The sequence below is a fragment of the Canis lupus genome, chromosome 16, assembly GCF_011100685.1.
Source record: "Canis lupus familiaris isolate Mischka breed German Shepherd chromosome 16, alternate assembly UU_Cfam_GSD_1.0, whole genome shotgun sequence".
NCBI classification, from domain to species: Eukaryota; Metazoa; Chordata; class Mammalia; order Carnivora; family Canidae; genus Canis; species Canis lupus.
Genome location: NC_049237.1, coordinates 53,325,666 through 53,335,525, shown reverse-complemented (window position 1 = coordinate 53,335,525; position 9,860 = coordinate 53,325,666).

Genomic DNA, 9,860 nt, shown 5'->3' with positions numbered 1-9,860 from the left:
TTGGCTTAAAACTAATTTACTTGGGACCCCGGGGTGACTCAGTGGTTGAGCCTTTTGGCTCAGGGCGTGACCCTGGAGACCCAGGATGGAGTCCTGCATCGGGCTCCCTGCAGGGAGCCTGCTTCTCCCTCTGCCTGTGTTTCTGCCTCTCTCTCTCTCTGTGTGTCTCTCATGAATAAATAAATAAAATCTTAAAAAAATAAAACTAATTTACTTAGTTCTATCCTGTGGCTTCTAATTGGGAAAACTAACCTTTTCCCCTCTAGATGGAACTTTCTTCTGGGAGCCACAATTGCTAATTTAAGCACAGAAAAAAGCAAACGTGGGTGTGTGTAGAGCAGTTATTCAGTAAAGACCCTTTCCTTTATTTTATTTTACTTCTTTTTCGAAATGCGTTTGGAGAAAATCTATGTAGTGGGATAATGTGAGTAACTGGAACGCAGGGAGAAGCGTAGGAATGCAAACATCAAATGCATATACACTAGTCAGAGTTCTTGAGGCAAACAGAACCGTAAGGATACAGATAAATAGATGGAGATAAAAGGGGATTTATTATAGGAATTGACTCACATGGTTATGGAGGCTGGAAATCCCACGGTATGCCATCCGCACGCTGGAGAACCAGGAAAGCCAGTGGCATAACTCAGCACTAGTCTGAAGCCAGAGAACCCCGGGGAGCCCATGGGATTAGTAAGTCCCCTCTGAGAACCAGGACCTCTGAGGTGGGAGAGCAGGAGAGGATGGACATCCCCATCCCAGTGCAGGAAGAGAGAGGGACTTTGCCCTTCCTCCTCCTGTTTGTTCTTTTTGGTCCTCTATGGATTTGATGATACTGCCTCTGTGGCTCTTAGTCTACTGAGTCACATGCTCACTTCTTCCAGAAGAATCCTCACAGACTCACCCTGAAACAATGGGCATCCCCAAATCTGGGCATCCCTTAGGCTAGTCAGGTTGACACTTGAATTAACCACCACAGAGGACTCAGGGTTGCTGGTTTATTTTCCTTTTGATTCTATCTATCTATCATCTATATCTATCTATCTATCTATCTATCTATCTATCTATCTATCCACCCACCTATCCATTCATTCACTTATTTATTTAGAAAGAAGAGGTGGTATGGAGTAGGGAGGAGGGGCAAAGGGAGAGGGAGAGAGAAAGAATCCCCAGCGGACTCCATGCTGAGTACAGAGCCCAAGGACTTGGGGTTCCTTCTCGGGATCCCCATGAAGATCATGGTCTGAGATCACGACCTGAGCCGAAATCAAGAATCTGACTTTTAACCTACTGAGCTACCCAGGTGCCCCCCCTTTTGATTCTAAATACAGATTTTAATAATATGGATTTAAGTTCAAGACTTGTTTCTAAACCAAACTTAACTTGTTTGGTTTCTAAGATAAACCAAAATATATTGTTTCAATTGTTGAAAATATATTGTTTTGATTCATTTATAATCCTTTTTGCATATGTTTGTTGGGGAAAGAATTTAAAAAGAAAAGGATTTTAGACTTGATGTCAGGTTTATGTGTTCATTTGTAATTTGCAAAAATATGTATTTTAAAACTCTGCTAAATACTTTGAATACAAAATCAAGAAATCCACCCCTTACCTTGTACAGGTGCCCTACTCCGTACCCCATTCCCTGGACTAAATGAGGCTGATAGCAGCTTTTGAAGCAACTCTGCAGAGCGTGGAAGGGGTGGCCTTGAGGTCGTAGGAATCATCAGACTAAATGAGCAATGGCAAGGAGAAAAGGAAAAAATTCTAAGTTGACAAAGATTTGAAATGCATACGACCCCTTATTTTATTTTCAAATTTAAACTGTGGACAGTTGTTAGATTTTTTTTTTTTTTTAAGATTTTATTCATTTATTCATGAGAGACACAGAGAGAGAGGCAGAGACACAGGCAGAGGGAGAAGCAGGCTCCCTGCAGGGAGCCCGATGTGAGACTCGATCCCAGGACCCGGGGTCACGACCTGACCCGAAGCAGATGCTGAACCACTGAGCCACCCAGGCGTCCCCAGTTGTTAGATTTTAGACTAATTCTGTTCTTTTCATTTTGAATACTTTAAAAAATAATTTTCTTACATGCTTTGGTACCTCACAGTGTAGACAAATGAAAACGGAAAAATGACTGCTACTTGGTGTCAGAGGTTTGATTCTTTGACTTAGAAAATTAGTTTTACCAGAATCACCAGGCTGCCCACAGGCTGTTCAGTGATGGTAGGTGGCCCTTCTTCTTTACAACAAAAAGATGACAGACTGAGTGAGAAAAGCATAAGGAAAACTAATTGACATGCTTTGTGTGAATTATTTCTTTTGAAAATGGGAGATGAGGGATCCCTGGGTGGCGCAGCGGTTCGGCGCCTGACTTTGGCCCAGGGCGTGATCCTGGAGACCCGGGATCGAATCTCACATCGGGCTCCCGGTGCGTGGAGCCTGCTTCTCCCTCTGCCTGTGTCTCTGCCTCTCTCTCTCTCTCTGTGACTATCATAAATTAAAAAAAGTAAAATAAAATAAAATGAAAATAGGAGATGGAAGAGAGTCTCCTGAATGAGTGAATTCTAAGAGTCCTTGAAATGGATGTACATGTTTCTATAATCCCTATGTTACATTATGAAACCATCTGGGGAAAAATGAGTAGTGATGGAAATTACCCAGGGAGACTTGATGTTTATAGGGAGGGACCTGTTGTGGGGTCAGATCCTCTACAATAGAGGGAATTTGTTGTTGAATCTGCCCCGTTTTGGGGCAAGAGCTTTGTTTCCAGTTAGGGAATGTACTAGCAGCTGTGATCTGACAGGGCCTAAGCATGTGAATATGTTACGCTACGTGTTCAACAATGACCGAGATGGGGAATGGCTTCCATTTATTGTGTCCTCACTGGGAGCCCAGCGCTATTCTAAGAATGTCATGTGTTAATTTGTTCATCCTTTCAACACTTTTATTACCCATGAGGTGAGGGGATGAGACTCAGAGGGTTTAAGGAACTTGCCTGAATCCTCAGGACCAGTAGGTGGTGCGGCCATAATACAAAGCTATAATATCTGATTCCAGAAACTACATCCTTTTATCCTAAATTCCATTGCCTCCAAACTATTATTTGATGTCATTTTATAACATATTACAGAATATATCTGATTGGGGATCTCAGAAACAACCAGGATTCAAAATGAGCAAACATATAACAGACATAGTGGGCACTGGGTGGGGGCGCTAGGGGGCTCTCTCCTTAAATAACCAACCAAAGAAGTGAAGTTATCTTTCTTGAAGCCAAAACTTTTCATATTTTGCAAAGAACTCGAGGAGGGCAGTTTGGAAGATTATTAAGTAAAAGACAACAGACTCGTTTAGCTACTAAATCACTAGTTACTAAAATGGGTCCTGGAGTGGTTTGTTGAGGAAGATTACCTCAATTATACTGAAACACATTTTTTTAAAGTTCTGAAAAATGAAGGATAAAAGTTTCCACAAACTTACATACCCTGAAGATAGGACAAGAGGAAATGGATTTTGCTCACCAAGAGGCAGATTGGGTTAATCATAAAAGAATCTTTACAGGATTATGTGAACTAGATCAAAGCCTTAGAGACTCACTTGGTGCTGCTTATCACAACTCCTGCATCTACTAAATGTTAACTGGATCACTAAAGTTCCTTCTAGCTCTATGAGTCTGTTGAACTTGACCAATACTTGTGCCATGTCTCCCTACCCTTTAAATTAGTGCAATTTGTTTACAAGGGCAGTGATATATATATATATATATACACTACGTAATCATTGGGGAAATGCAAGTATTATTAGAATCCTTTAAGAGCTAGGTGCTGGTGTTTAACAATGCATTTTCAATTCCTTATGCAATATGTGAGGTGAACTTGTTACCAAAACTCAAGTTCAGCTGCCCATCGCTCAAGAGACTAGTATTTTGTATGTTTTTAAAAGGTTTTATTTATTTATTCATGAGAAACAGAGAGAGGCAGAGACATAGGCAAAGGAGGAAGAAGGCTCCCCGTGGGGACCCTGTTGCAGGACTCGATCCCAGGACCCCGGGATCAAGATCTGAGCCAAAGGCAGATGCTCAACCACTGAGCCACCCAGGCATCCCAAGAGACCAGTTTTGATTGGAAAGGAAAACGGAAAGGAGTATGGCCCACGAGGGGAGAAGGTGAACTCTTGTCTAAAGGCCAACTTTAAGATGTCTGTCTGGCCCAAGAAGTTAATGAGTAAAGGGAGTGCAGGGGTCTGTAACTTTTCCTGATTACATGCAGACTTGGTGGTGCCAGTTCCAGAAATTATCCCAGAGGCTCAGAGCTTCTGCGCACGGGGCTGGTTCCTTAGTGCCCGCGAGGACTTACACAGCAAGGTCTGGTTTCTGTTTCATGACATGCAGAAGTGCTCTTTCCTGTCTTGGAAAGAATGCACAATCTAGAAATATACAAAACAAGGTTAGTTAATCAATCACAGGGGCGAAAGGTGCTGGCTAAAGTTTAAAGACTACTGGGTTGGTTGGAGGGGCCAAGGCAGCTTCAAACCCAATTAAATCTTACCAAACATGACTTATTACTCATGGGTTAATCTCTTCATGGATTAGAAGCCTCCAGCCAAGTATTAGTTTAGGTTAAGATAAAAACACACACACCTATTTTTCCTAGGAAAAATTGTAATCATCAAGATTACAATGTAAAGGGGAAGGGAAACAGGCATTCAGATCCAGGAAATAGAGAGATCCCCCCCTAAAATCAATAAAAACTGTTCAACACCTCGACATTTAATAGTGAAGCTTGCAAATTCCAAAGATAAAGAGAAGATCCTTAAATCAGCAAGAGACAAGAAATCCCTGACTTTTATGGGGAGGAGTATTAGGGTAACAGCAGACCTCTCCACAGAGACCTGGCAGGCCAGAAAGGGCTGGCAGGATATATTCAGGGTCCTAAATGAGAAGAACATGCAACCAAGAATACTTTATCCAGCAAGGCTCTCATTCAAAATGGAAGGAGAGATAAAGAGCTTCCAAGATAGGCAGAAACTGAAAGAATATGTGACCACCAAGCCAGCTCTGCCAGAAATATTAAGGGGGACCCTGTAAAAGAAAGAGGAAGTCCAAGGGAACAATCCACAAAAACAGGGACTGAATAGGTATCATGATGACACTAAATCCGTATCTTTCAATAGTTACTCTGAACGTGAATGGGCTTAATGACCCCATCAGAAGGTGCAGGGTTTCAGACTGGATAAAAAAGCAATACTCATCTATTTGCTGTCTTCAAGAGACTCATTTTAGACATAAGGACACCTACAGCCTGAAAATAAAAGGTTGGAGAACCATGGACCATTCAAATGGTCCTCAAAAGAAAGCAGGGGTAGCCATCCTTATATCAGAGAAATTAAAGTGTGTCCCAAAGACTGTAGTGAGAGATGAAGAGGGACACTATATCATACTTAAAGGATCTATCCAACAAGAGGACCTAACAGTCATGAATATTTATACCCCAAATGTGGGAGCTAGCCCTGATGTATATCAATTAATAACCAAAGTTGAGACACACATAGATAATAACACACTTATGCTGGGAGACTTCAACACAGCATTTTCTCTAAATGACAGATTTTCGAAGCACAACATCTCCAAAGAAACAAGAGCTTTAAATGCTACACTGGACCAGATGGACTTCACAGATGTTTACAGAACTTTACATCCAAACGCAACTGAATACACATTTTTCTCAAGTGCACATGGAACTTTCTCCAGAATAGACCATATACTGGGTCACAAATCAGGCCTTAACCAGTACCAAAAGATTGGGATTGTCCCCTGCATATTTTCAGACTGTAATGCTTTGTTAATATTTTTTTAAAGATTTATTTATTTATTTTTTATTTATTTATTTATTTATTTATTTATTTATTTATTTATTTATTTATTTATTTATGATAGACAGAGAGAGAGAGACAGAGAGAGGCAGAGACACAGACAGAGGGAGAAGCAGGCTCCATGCCGGGAGCCTGACATGGGACCCGGGAGCCTGACATGGGACTCGATCCCAGGACTCCAGGTTCACACCCTGGGCTGAAGGCAGGCGTTGATGGAACTGGAAGGTATTATGCTGAGTGAAGTAAGTCAACCAGAGAATGACAAATATTATGTGGTCTCATTCATAAGGGGAGTATAAATATAATGAAAGGGAATAAAGGGTAAAAGAGGGAAAATGAGTGGGAAATATCAGTGAGGGATACAGAACATGAGAGACTCCTAAATCTGGGAAACAAACGAGGGATAGTGGAAAGGGAGATGAGCGCGGGGTTGGGGTGACTGGGTGATGGGAACTGAAGCAGACACTTGACAGGATGAGCACTGGGTGTTATACTATATGTTGGCAAATTGAACTCCAATAAAAAAATAATTAAAAAAAAATAAAGCCAAATTCCCCATCACTACATTGTCCTGCATAAATCAGCCCCTGTTAATCCCTCCATTTTTATTTTTTTTCTTAATCATTACTTCTGAGTAAATAGACATTATTTAATTCTGTTGAATTTCTCAAGCTATTTAAGGCTCAAGGTCTTTGTGTTGGTTATACCCATTGCTTAGAACACTTTTCTCCTTGATCTTCATTTGGTGAGCTCATTTCCATTTTTCTGATCTCAGCCTGATTACTCCCTTCTCAGAGAAACTCTATTTGACCACTATACCCTGGGTAGTTACTTGAAAGCACTATGCCCCAGGAATAATGCTCCCTATGGCATCACTTCATTTATTTATTTATTTTTCATGGCACTTGTCACCACCTGCAATTACCTCAATATCCATGTTTGTTTTTCATTGTCTTCCACAATAAAAATATCCTACAGAACACAGAGTGTATTCCAACGAAGAAGGAAATTATTCGCAAAATATGGTTTATTAAATGCAGAATCTAGTGATGACAATTTGACTATGATGTGTAGGATGGTTTGTGAGAAGATTAAATGAAATAACAAATACAAATGTTATATGCTAAGTCCCTAGCATTTGGTTCAGACTTTTTAAATATAAGCTGTCACTGTTATTATGAAGATCATAATCTGGCCATGAAGAAGGAGCCAGAAGGAAAATGGAAGAAGAGAATGTAGAGAGGAAACTAGTTCTGGACATGCTGAAACCTTAATAGGATGCTAACAGTGGAAGAGCAAGGAAGCAAAAAGCTGGGACACCTAAAGGTGGTAGAATGATTTGAAGGGGCATGAAAATGTATGAGAATGAAAAAAATTAAGTTTGAATTCTAAATTATTACTTGTTAATGTGACCTTGAGCAATTTGCTTAACTTTTCTGAACTACAACTTCTTCGCCTATAAACAGGAGGTGTGTCTTAATGATCTATTTCTATGTAACATAACCCCAAAGTTTAATGACTTGAAGTGACTATTCATTATAATCTCTCATAGTTTGGGAGTTTGGGCTCAGCTGGGTGGTTCTTAGCTGGGGTTCCTTCTGAAGTGACAGTAAGATAACGGGTAGGGCTGGAATCATCTGACAGCTTTTTCATCCCTATCTCTGACATCTGAGCTGGGATGGCTGGACACATTAGCTAGTCAGGCACCTCTTTTTCAACATGGCTATTACTCCATGGCTAACTTGGACTTCTTCACAGCATGGCGGTCTCAGGGATTTGGACTTCTTTCATGGCAGCTGGCTTCATGCAGAGCAGGCTTTCCAAGAGACCCAGGTGGATGCTGCCCAAGAAGCCTCAGAACAGCAATTTACTAATAATGGGCATTAAAATGTTATTGAAAAGTCAGTTAATTTTATGAGAATCTCAATGAGATTATTGCCATCTGTATTATATATTTCTTTTTGTAAGCCAGTATATTTCCTTGTTTCTCAATACATTAACTCTTTTGTTTTACACAAAGCACTATTATAATTTGTTCTATTTTTTGGTTAAGACATAAATGAGGAGTTCCTAATTTCTCCATGTATTTTGTTTTATCCAGCCAATAAATAAGCCAATCATTTGCTTTAGTCAATTTTCTTTCTATGTTGTCTCTTCAATATACAGTTAATAAATATAGATCAAAAATGAAAATCATTGGGATGCCTGGGTGGCTCAGCGGTGGAGCGTCTGCCTTCAGCTCAAGGTGTGATCCTGGAGTCCCAGGATTAAGTCCCACATCATGCTTGCTGCATGGAGCCTGCTTCTCCCTCTATGTCTCTGCCTCTCTCTCTCTCTGTGTGTGTGTGTTTCATGAATAAATAAATAAAATCTTAAAAAAGTTAAAATCATTTCACAAGTGATAAATAAAGATGAGACATTTGAGTAAAGTATGAGTTTAAGGGAAGTCATGAACAGTAATTACTAATAGTCCACAAATTTTTAACGATTTTACAATGAATGGGATAAGGGATACTATGAAATTTCATACTGCATTTGATACAAATGAAAACACCCCATGCTCTTCCAAACTCTCATTTTTAACTCTTTTAAATGGAAATGAATTTGTCCACAGAGTTTAATTTTCTGCATGGTCCAAGGACAGACTTATACTTAGCAACTTCAATTCATACGTTTTGTAAGCTTAAGCCCTTGAACCAGGATCTGCAAATGGAAAATCCTTGAAATACTTAATGATGAGTTATGTCAGGAAGGAGTAGTAGGCTGAATAATGGTAACCCAAAGATTTCAGGTTCAAATCCCTGGAAACTGTAAATGTTACCTTAAAGGGAAAAGTCTTTGCTGTGTGGTTAAGGATCATGGCATGTGGAGATCATTCTGGGTTTTCCAGGTGATCCCAAAATCCATCACAAACATCCTTATGAGAGAGTAGCAAAGGAGCTTTGACACCCAGACACACAGAAGCAAAGGCCACTTAAAAATCGACACAGATTGAAGGGATACGGCCCTAAACCAGGAATGCCAAGGAATGGCATCAGCTGCTGGATGCTAGAGGCGACCAGGAGCAGAAACTTGCACAGACACATGGAATTCAGACTGGAGGAAAACTGAAAGAGAATATGTAGCACTCCAGAGCCAATGGAGAATAAATTGCTATTGTCTTAACCCATCAGGTTTGTGATAACTTAGTAGAGCAGCCACAGGAATCTAATATAGGATGAACATAAGCTAACGTGGACCAAATTAGAATATACAGGAAGTTTTTAAGATGCCTGGATTTGTAAAAAGTATTAGAGAAAGCCCCATCCTACTAAATGATGCTAAAATTCTCCATCATATTTTCTTATTTGCTTTTGATCCATCTATCCACCCCTGTGAAGGAGCCATTCATTTATACAACGAATATTTATTAAAAGCAAATACAAGCCCACATTCTGGAGAATATAAAGTGGCCATGGAGTTTATTTTCCACCAGAGCACAAAGACATTAGGTAACAATCTCTAACTTAATAATTGATTGAATGGAATCATTTTAAATACTATGAGGAAATGTAGGATGGTTCAAAGATGAGCTGTGTGATATTGCAAAACTTATTTAAAATGACTGAATTTTTTTTTTTTTTCTGCTTTGTTTCAACTTGCTTGGCAAGGTTTGTAAGACATGTAAATGAGATTATGTCTAGCACATGGTAGCTTAATAAAAAAACAAAAACAAAAACCCTCCTCTTGCATTATTTTCTTTGTCCTGTGTGGATTATCATTTCTCTCCATAGACAGGAAATTACAGCTATGGTATTAGAATGTATACTCTCTTCACAAATATGCTTGTTTTTATATCATTATTCATTTATAACTTTACCAGAAAATGTAATTAAAGTTCATAATATATTTTTCTATATCAGATCCCTTAGTGTATATTCTTCAGGGCTATAAATTATGTGATAGTGTACCTTGGGCCCTTTAAAATAAACTATAAGAAGCTATCAGA